The sequence below is a fragment of the Labrus bergylta genome, chromosome 11 (genome assembly GCF_963930695.1).
Source record: "Labrus bergylta chromosome 11, fLabBer1.1, whole genome shotgun sequence".
NCBI lineage: Eukaryota > Metazoa > Chordata > Actinopteri > Labriformes > Labridae > Labrus > Labrus bergylta.
Window position 1 is genome coordinate 20,755,542 of NC_089205.1, and position 10,506 is coordinate 20,766,047.

Here is a 10,506-nt window from a genome sequence, read left to right on the forward strand (position 1 = left end):
AAATGGATGAGACTTGACCTCAGATAAAAGTTACGTTTAAAGTGTTTCATATTTTGACCTGATTATTACAGAAGATTCACCGATCAATAAAGTTGTGGAACTTCATCCTGAAAGGAGCACGAGTCCCTGAAAAACCACAGCTATCAGTAGTTCTGGAGATTTTTAACTCAAACCACGAATGTGATTATCATGGCAGCACTATAGAGCAAAAGTCAGAGGATCATCAAAGTCATGTGGATTCATCCTCAGGGAACTATGAATGTCTGACCCAGAATGCAACACTCCTCTTTTGTTTTTTTTTGGAAACACTGGGGAAGTGAGCTTTTTGACCTGCTAGTGGCACTGCAGGACAAGTCACTGGATCACCAAATCATCAGGAAATGTCCTCTGGGCATAATGAATCCATCCATTCATTATCGATACAGCTTTTCCTGGTCAGTGTCAGGGGAGGGGGGGGGGGCGATCCCAGCTGTCATTGGAGCGATAGGCAGGGTACACTCTGGACGGATGGGATAATTCATGCCTGTGTAAAATTGTATCTGAATACATCAAATAGTTGGTGAGATTTTCCAGTCTGAGCTGGCCAACCACCAATATTGTCATTTTTTGCCCAATCCCAATTCCACCAAAGGCCCTTCCACTGGTTCTGGTGAGCCTTTAACAAGTAGTGGCCTTGCAATAGAGTGACAAGGGGTGTGGGTTTACATTTTGACCTATGGTTCAATTGAAAGTGCCTCTTTAACCCAACCCATCTTTATTTACTCAAACATTCAAACTGATTAGAAAATGATTTCATGATCATGGCTTCTTCATAACTTCTTATTGCAAAGGCTATCTGGACAGCTGGACAACCACTACACCTAGATCCCTGAAAGAAATGGCACAACCTGCTTAATGCGACATCATGTCAAATGACAATATGGCAAATGCAAAGAATTGGCATTAGGCCTACAGAGCGGTGCGGCTTATGTGATTTTAAATTCCCTACTTGCAACTGGACATTTTTGGTGAGAAATATATGGATGCACTGTAACAGTAAGCTTGGTGAACAGTGAACAACTGGCAAGACTTGTTTTTTGACTTGCAATTCCAGTTCCAAAGGCTTAAGACGTTACTTGGCCTTGAGCCAAAAGAAAAACCTGGAACATAAATGTTAAATGTGTTGTAATCATTTAAAGATGAACTGAGATTTATATTTAAAAACAGGTATGAGAAAGGTCTTTTTCAAAAGACACGACAGAAAATGACCTTTCCTTGAAAAGTCTCCTTTTGTGTGCATATGTGTGTGTGTGTGTGTGTGTGTGTGTATGTGTGTGTATGTGTGTGTATGTGTGTGTATTATGACAGGGCTTTTTTTTTACAAATCGACCAACCTGTTTGGAAACGATGATGTCACACACCCTAGAGGGTTAATATGAGCCCTCATTGTGCAGTCTCATTATCCATCACCCCCCCACCCTTCCCCACACACACACACACACACACACACACACACACACACACACACACACACACACACACACACACACACACACACACACACACACACACACACACACACTTTCAAAATAAGTCACAAAAACTCACATATAAAGATACTCAGCGGGGCAGGAAGAAAACCCACACCCCTGCGCTAAAACACTCCCTTAATAACATGTCCACATACGTAGATGCACAAAAGGTGTCCTCTTACTCTGGAGATGAGGAACGCCATATCCTTTCAATTTCAATGGGCCATTTTGCCATCAGGGCTGAGTTATCACTGGAAAGATCCAAAGTGACAAAAGAGCAGTGGCTGTTGCAGCCCTGCATAAAGAAGCAGAAAGAGGTGAACCGGGACAGGGAGCAACACCTTTGCACAGAGAAAGTGGGAAAGAGGCTCTGGAGATCGCCCAGCCGTGAGATTTTTGAGGGAACCTCATTCAGTTCTGTGCAACACTGTCATGTATAATGCATGGGCCTAAGACTTGGTGGTTCTGTGATATTCTTTCCTGTGCAGTCAATAGGATAAACTCCCCATAAAGAAGCACTAATATAGGGGAACAGGGCAGGGTTGTTGTTCCTCAGGGTTGTTGTTCCTCAGGGTTGTTGTTCCTACAGGGTTTACTCGTCATTGATATAAATTGTGTATATAAAAGTATAAAAGTGTACATGATTTAACAACAGACAAGTCCTGGTCACCTTTATTAATGACCTTTGAAGTTGTAGCCCTTTCAAAATACAATGTGTCTTTGACTGTAGTCTGTATTTCTTTGGGCTTTTCCTTTATTTTTATACATTTTATTGTTTTTTCAGCAGTCTGTTTGCTGTAGCCATTGTATGTTTTTTTTACCCTCGGGTTGAAATGTTTTATAAGGACGATATAGAAAAAGACTTTATTTAAAGTCACTTTGGGTTTTTTTTCATCTCACCCACAGAGCTTATAATTCTTTTGTTCTCTATTTTCAGTTTGTTGTGATTTAGATAAGAAAATAAATTAAGCCCCCCAATGTTTTTCATGACGTCTGTCAAAACACGCTGTAGCAGCAACAGAGTTTCATGAGTTTCATGCGGTATCTATTTTTCTTTGGCAAATTTTTGCCATTTTGATAGGACAGTTGTAGAGAGAGACAGGAAATGTTGGGAGGAGAGAGTGGGGGATGACATGCAGCAAAGAACCATGGTCAGATTCAAACCCACAGCCGCTGCTATGAGGATACCCTCTTTACATGGGGTGCAACATAGCCACTATGCTATCCAACCCCCCTATACACCCCTTTATTTGACTAATACAGATTGTTTTTTTTTAATTTGGTCTTGCTTTGTTTATCTGCAGAAGTTTGCATTGAAGTTTGTCAATAGAGCTGTCAATCATGAAGTTACATCTCATCTTAGCATCAAAGAAATAGTTAAATTAAAGTTATAAATCAATGTAAAGCTGGAGATGAACGTGGTCATTAAGGATAAAGAGTGGGAGGATGTGTGTGAAGTGAGGCATAAGATAACTAACAGTCCAACTTGGAAAGAATTCAGTTGGAAATGAAAAATGTGATACTTCAAGACATTGTTTATAATATCAAAATATGACAGAAGTAAGACAAATTTATGCTGGAGGAACTGTAAACAGGTTGGAGATCATACTCACATCTTTTGGGACTGTCCCAAACTGAAATCATTTTGGGAAGGGATTCAAGTAGAAATACGCACCATCCTAGGAGTAGATTTAGCGCTTACAGCGTCATATTTCATCATAGGTTTAATACCGGATGGAGCGATGGATAAAGGAAAGGCCCGGTTACTACACATCCTTCTTCTGGTGGCGAGGAAAATGATAACCATATCCTGGCTTAGACCTCTACCTCCCACCCTTCTCCAATGGAGAGAAAGGCTAGAGAGGGTTTACTTGATGGAGAAAATAACAGCGAAACTCCATCTGAAAATGGATTTGTTTGTGGTTCTATGGGCTCCTGTCATTGTTTATCTTAATTTACCGATAGAGTAAGAGACCAGTTTACATAATCTCAATTTATTTAAAAGCTAACATTATGTATATTTCTTTTGATTTATTTTGGACTTGTCAGTAGACATATTCATAGAGATGTATGTGAAAGGTTAACAATTGCTTGTGTGTGTATGGACAGATATATCTGATGCCTGCTTTGAAGAAGCAATTCTTTCCCTCTACTTGAGAGTCTCCTCTTTGTGCGGATGAAGATGTTGCCATGTGTTTTATTTATTTTTTTATATGTTTGCCAAACTGTAAATAATTCTTGTAAATTATTACCATGTTTCACCAGCTGAGATATGTCAATATAAATGTGTAAAATATTGAATACAATAAATGTTTGAATAAAGAATGTTAAAAAAAAAAAAAAAAAAATCAACGTAAGAGAGAATCCATATTGGATTTTGATACATATGTGTAAAAATTGGTTTGTATTTTAATTTTAATGACTCATGACCTGTCTGTTAACATGGAGGACATGTGGTTTATAACGTAGGCCTATACTGCAGCCAGACAATAGGAGAGCTTTAAATTGTTTGGCTTCACTACCAGGGTATGTTGTGTTGTCTATCTTTTTATAGAGTGTATGGTTTTGTGTCATGTATCAACCCTGTGTTTTCTCTGATGTTAAGCACATCTGCACAGTGTTTGGATGTGACACCTACACAGACTTCTAAACGATGCCCAGGGACTCTTTCATTGTTTCCTCTATTCAGTGGAACAGGACTGGCTTTAATTGTTGTGCATTCTCACTTATTAACAGATTTCCTGTCTCTGGACATCCATAAAACTGGATGGAGGGAAGAAACAGAGGAATGAAAGGAACAATTTAGGCAAGAAGGCAGACACAGCAATTTACAGTGGTGTTTGCATTGTCTTTGGAGAACTTGGATGCAAGTTCCTGAATTAATTTACACGCTCACATCCCCTAAAAACCCGCCAATTATTGCTCTATATTATTCTGGGCCTGTCAGCGTTTCTGTGTAATACATCTTGAGTCATGTTTTTTTCCACTTTTTGTCTGCATAGTTGATCCCTTATTTCGGAGCCCCCAGGGAACTCTGTGCATTCAGGGGCTACAGAAGGACAAGTCCTGGGGTATGATGTGGGCGTTTGGTAGGAGGGACGTGACTGAAGGCTGTAGTCTAGCCACCTCCTTTAAGAGTGACTCAGCGCAGTAGTGCGGAGGCAGGGGGTCAAAAATCCCCTGCCCTCCGCCTCCACTGAAAACATGCAGGGATGGGAAAACTTTATCCTATATTTAACCTCCAGGTGTCTGTCTGGTTTGTATTTATACAAACTGTAGTAGTGTGTGTGTGTCAGAGAGTCTAAGTAACTGAGTCATCAGCAGCTGGGTGGAGTAGACGAGTTATCTTTTTGGGGAAAATGAGGTCGCCTGTGTTCTTCAGGGTTGGTTGGGGGCTTTAGTAATGTAGGAAAAGCTGCGTCTGCTCCCTAATACCCCCCAGACTCACCTCCCTCTGATGAGAACTTTCCCCATTAATCTGTCTGAGGTTTGAGAATGGACATAAGATCTATGTGAAATACAGAGAATTCAAAATCTCAGGAAAGAGAACAAAAAGTGACTCATGATTGTTTCTACTAGCATTGTAAATTGTACTGCTTCTCCACTGTCGCCTGATATTGATATTGCAAACTGTAACAGAAAATCTGATTTACAAATTATTTAAATTAGTCAGGTTTTTGGAAGTTTAAGCGGAAAGTGATTGATGTACCTACCTTTATGTACATAAATCTTTCCTGGCAACAAGATGTTCTTATTTGAGCAGAAAGCAACAATGCTGAGTCAAATCACTTAGTGCAATGTATTAAGATCATCATAAGGGCAACTTTATACGGTTATTCAGCACAGCTCAGCACAAACCTCTCAACTCATCAGATTTATTAAGAGCACTGAGACTGAAAAGGGTCTTAACCCCGCTCTCTCTTCTTGTGAGGACTTTTGAGCTCTTAGAGCCGGGTTTTCTCCTCAAAGGAAACCAGGATTTGGATTTTTCTCCGAGCCAAAAAATACACAACGCTGGGTGAGCAAGCCACATAAAGCGAGAGGTGCACACTTTCTTTTCAAACATATTTTCTATAGAAGTGACCACATCCAGGTGCTCATTCAGTTGATTTCTGAGGAGGCGCACAAAGGTTATACAGTGCAGCGTTTTCAATGAAGGCCAGTCCTGTGACCTGTATCCCTCTCACTCTACCACATGTTGTCCTGTGACACAAACAAGAGAAAGCATGTTTGAAACTTTGAGACGCCCACACAAACTAGCTAAAACATAAATAAAGTTGCCCTGAAGTCTCTCTACACACACAAACACACACACACACACACACACACACACAAACAGTCTCATACGCTTAAAGACCAGTGAGCCAGCAGAGCGATAAGATTAGAGGAAGTACGTGGGTGTGAAATAGCTGTGGTGTGGGACTTTCACGATTCACACAATCTACACTGACTGCAGGCCCTGCTTTTTATTAGAGGCCAAGCTGATGGGAATACCCACACATCCGTATCCTGCAAATCCAAGTCTCAGAATCGAACAGATACAGTACCTCATGCACATATTACAAACCAAAACACATGCATTGATCCTTTACGGCAGGCCTGTTTCAATTACTTTCTTTAAAGGTGCAAAGCAAACGGACATGAAGATTTCCTTTGACCGTAAAGCTTGGAATTTAAATGTGTCAATGTCAATGAATGGTTTTAATTAACAAAGAGAACTAGGATGATGTTTAAAAAAAATTGCTCTTTTAACACCATATTTGATGCAACTTGACAATTCCATACCCCCACTGCATTAACAGTCTGGGATTCACTTCTTGATAAAAAATATCCATTTCTATGCTGAACAAGAAACATGGCTAACTAAAAGCCAACTCATTATTACACTCATCTAAAAATCAAAGAATGCACTGATGAATGGACTGAAACAATCGCTGTTTATGGCTGCATCACTGGTGAGAGGTTTAAACTCTTGCGAGAAGAAGTACCTTTTTTATATTTATTTAGTTAGTCTTTATTTTTGGGGTTTTAATGCCTTTACTTAGAGATAGGACAGTAGAGTCAGAAAATTGGGGGAAGAGAGAGAGTGGGGAACGACATTCGGGAAAGGAGCCACAGGTCGGATTTGAACCCGGGACGCCCACTTGGAGGACTATAGCCGCCGCATATGGGGAGGGCACACTAACCAATAGCCTACTGACGCCCCCGATACGTCTTTTGAGCTATTTTTGTCAATAATAAAAGAGCTGTTACCCTTCAGTGGCCTCTGAAGCGCCCTGTACAAGCCTCAGAGACCTCTCCACTACTACATGGAGGTAAGCTGGTCAACTGTTGCTTTTTTCTATAAAAGGGTTGAGGCTGCCAGGTTGGCTCTATTGTCTTCACCTGATACTAATGTTGTTCATGCTTACCCAGCCAGACTTCCTTCACGTAATGTATGGACAATAAAAACTACTATGATCATATATGCTTAATTATATATCACAACAATGTACCACATCAGGCAAAGATCTGATTGTTCCCTTCATATACATATATGAAGGGAACAATCAGATCTTTTATATATATATATATATAGTAAGTAAAGATGTGGAGGCTGGACTCTGGTCTCACTGCAGTAACCCTGGGGTTGTGACTTCTGCTCCGGTGCAAACAAAGCCAAACCCAGAAACATCAGTGAACCCATTAACAAAGCCTGCAAACCTGACAAAGCTTTCTTTGTTTCATAATTAATGCAAACGTGATAACCGTGACATTGACGGTTGGGCGGTCCGTACATCAACCTCTCTGACACATGAAAATGAACGCTGCCATTCATCATCGTGCAGGCCTAATGGACCCCATAAGACTGAATTATTAAGCACAACACAAGAGACCTTTTGTGCCAGATTAATGGAGGCATAGAGCACAGCACATTTATTACAGTGATATAGTACAGTTGGTGTGTTATTAGGTTGTTAGCCATACAGAGGGCTGCGACTTCAAACTACTGTGTGAGTTAATGCAACCAGAGGAAAGTTGCCTGTGTTAACAGATGTGTTGTGAATCTGCGTCTCAATCCTTCATCTGCTTTCTACAAATGTTCTACCTCTTTGTGCACCAAGGACTCAATACTTCTGACATCTGTCTAAGTACAGAAACTACACTTTCTGTAAATAAACTATCTACTGCAAAAAAATAAATAACTGGTCTTTTTTCTCTTTCCTATGGGATGTATTTGGTCTCTTATTAGTTTGGTGCATTTGCTGAAAGATGCTCCTAGATGGACTGAGAACAAGAAAGTGGAGGGGAAAAGAGATTTCTTTTTTAAAAGAGTGTAGTGAGTTTATTCAATCAATCTTATACTCACATAAAGAACAGCACTTTGCGGTGGATTTCAGGGAAGGACAGGGTGGGGGTAGGGAGGGCAGGATGTGGTAGGTAAGAAATAGACCTGAAGAGGAGAAAGAGTCAGAGGAAGAAGACAAGCGGGAGGGGAAAAGAAAAGGATTATAGTTCAAATAAATCACTACTGAACATTTTTGATCACTGAAAAGAAACAGCCTTAAAGAACAAAATCTATAATTAACGTTCATCTCTTTCATTTACTCTTATAATCAGGATGACAAAATGGATTTCATTAAATCATTTCTTATCTTATAAATTCTTAACAACCATTTGATTTAGCTGTAACAAGAAGCTAAGGCAGAATTGGCAGCTACTTTGCAGACACTGCAAAGAGTAAAAGCTGTGATCAAAAATAGCTGTTGTTTTTTTATATGAGTCAATAAAAGCCTGCAAAATAGCAGACGTGCTGGGAAAGCCCTCTAAAACAAAAGGAGCTGAAAAGGGTTTTCTCTCAGAGTTGCTGTTCTATTGATTGTGTATTTGTTTATTTGGTTAGAAGGGAGCCACACGATCAAGTTTCCCCTAATTGAGGTCGATTGCAGAACGAAATACGATGCTGCATAAATGAGGTTGCATGATGCTACCTTTCTGCTGGATTTCACATCATAATGCCTCAGTGATTAGATTTGGTGGGTTGTGCATTAGGCCTCGTTTAGGGAAAAAGGAATAAAGAGTGGCTGTTAGTGACATAGACGAACATGAATGCAGGGGAGGGTGCTTGATAAATTGTATCCTTGTGTCATTTAAAATGATTTCCCCACATGATTTAAACCCTCAAAAGACTTGACAAAAGACTAATACTTTATTTAAAATAAAATGATAGCTCTAGAGTTGTGTTTTTCTTTATACAATGGGCACATATGGAAACTCAGTGGACTTTGAAAGTGAACACACCATTGCTAATTTGTAGAAACTTGTAGCCAGTGTAGCTCACTGAGTCACTGTTTCAACGCAACAGAACAAGCTATGCAGACTGCTTAGATTCATCAGTTTATATTTAGTACTTGTAGAGCAGCTGACTGAGCCGTCTGTCATTCTTGGGTTTTATCCAGAGGGGAAAACTTTAGAGTAAATTAACACATTTGGTGAGTGTAGTTTAAACTGGAGATTCAGTTTTATGGTTATGTTCTTCAATGCAGAAGACACATGGTCCTTCAGGGTGATGTTGGACTAATGGGTATCCAGACACTTGTCTAATGGGGGGGCCATTACTGCCCACATTGCAAGAACTATTCATTTTTTATGAGAGGGGACAGATCTATTGGCGCCTTTTATCAGGGGCATTTACCAGTACTGGTCACATCAGGATTCAGTAAGTATGGTGCAGCCTTTTGGGGCTGATGGGTCATCAAGTAGGGTCGGGGGACTTGCAGGGATCCTTTAAAGGGGAAAAGGCCCAAGTGGTCAATTAAGAAGTTTTACTCAATTACTTTATAGGTGGATATTTTCTCCTTGATTTTCTTTCCTTTCTGATATTATTAGTCACGTTATAACACATATTGAGTGTTTCAATACAATATCTAAATGTCTTCTAAACATTGTTTCACTACCAACTTTTGCTCAAATTAGTTAAAATTAGCTCCTCACAGGGACTCCCTTTTTCTTTCTTTTTTTTACACAATATAGTACATTCAGAGCAATAGGCCCACACTTCATTTCACTGCAGTGATATTTGCAATGCAGGAAGTTAGTGTCTGACTGGGTATTTTTATTGATGTGCATTGTAGTTGAAAAAGGTTGAACCCTTCACATTACTTCAGAAATGAGTAGCTTGATCTTGTGTCACTTTTTTTAGCTGCACTCTAATGATCCAAATAGTCAGTTATAATGGAACAATTTTGTGGATAATGTTTTGGTGCAATGATCAGATTCAGTTTGCACCTATGACACTGACTGTTTTGTAAACTAACGCGTGCCATTTTATCCTTGATATATTATGATGACCGTTTCAGTTACACAAACCGTCATTGTCAGATCAAGTCAGTGGATTGGTTATCATTCTCAGTAGTTCCTCTACCATCAAATTATGAGGCCAAGTTGAGTTTCACAGGCTATACCCATCAACTGTACAAGGATTTCTCACCCTCTCATCTGTGGTTGGCACCCTCCTACATGTTCAGGATTCCCTACCAGATCTTACCAAACATGATGGTGTTATTGATATGAAATAGTTGGGGTAAGTAATACTCTCTAGGCAGGACGGTTCAGGTAAAGCTGACTGTGTGACGTATATGATGGGGACCAGATATCTATCAATCAATCAATCAATCAATCAATTTTTATTTGTATAGCGTCAACTCATAACAAGTGTTATCTCGAGAGACTTTACAAAAAGCAGGTAAAAGACCTTAATCTTTGTCTTTTAACATTACAAAAAAGCAGGTAAAAAGACCTTACTCATTGTTATGTTACAAAGATATGTGGGTTGCACTGACATAAGGAAATCTCATTAAAAATGTCTCCACGTATTAATGAAGCAAGATTATTCATGATTGTCATCACTGCTGCTCCACTCATAATATCATCCTCTGCCACAGCAGACAGGTCTTCGTAGCGGGGGGGCAGCCGCACCTGCTGTCCCGCTCTGCGCTGCAGTGACTGTGCGCAC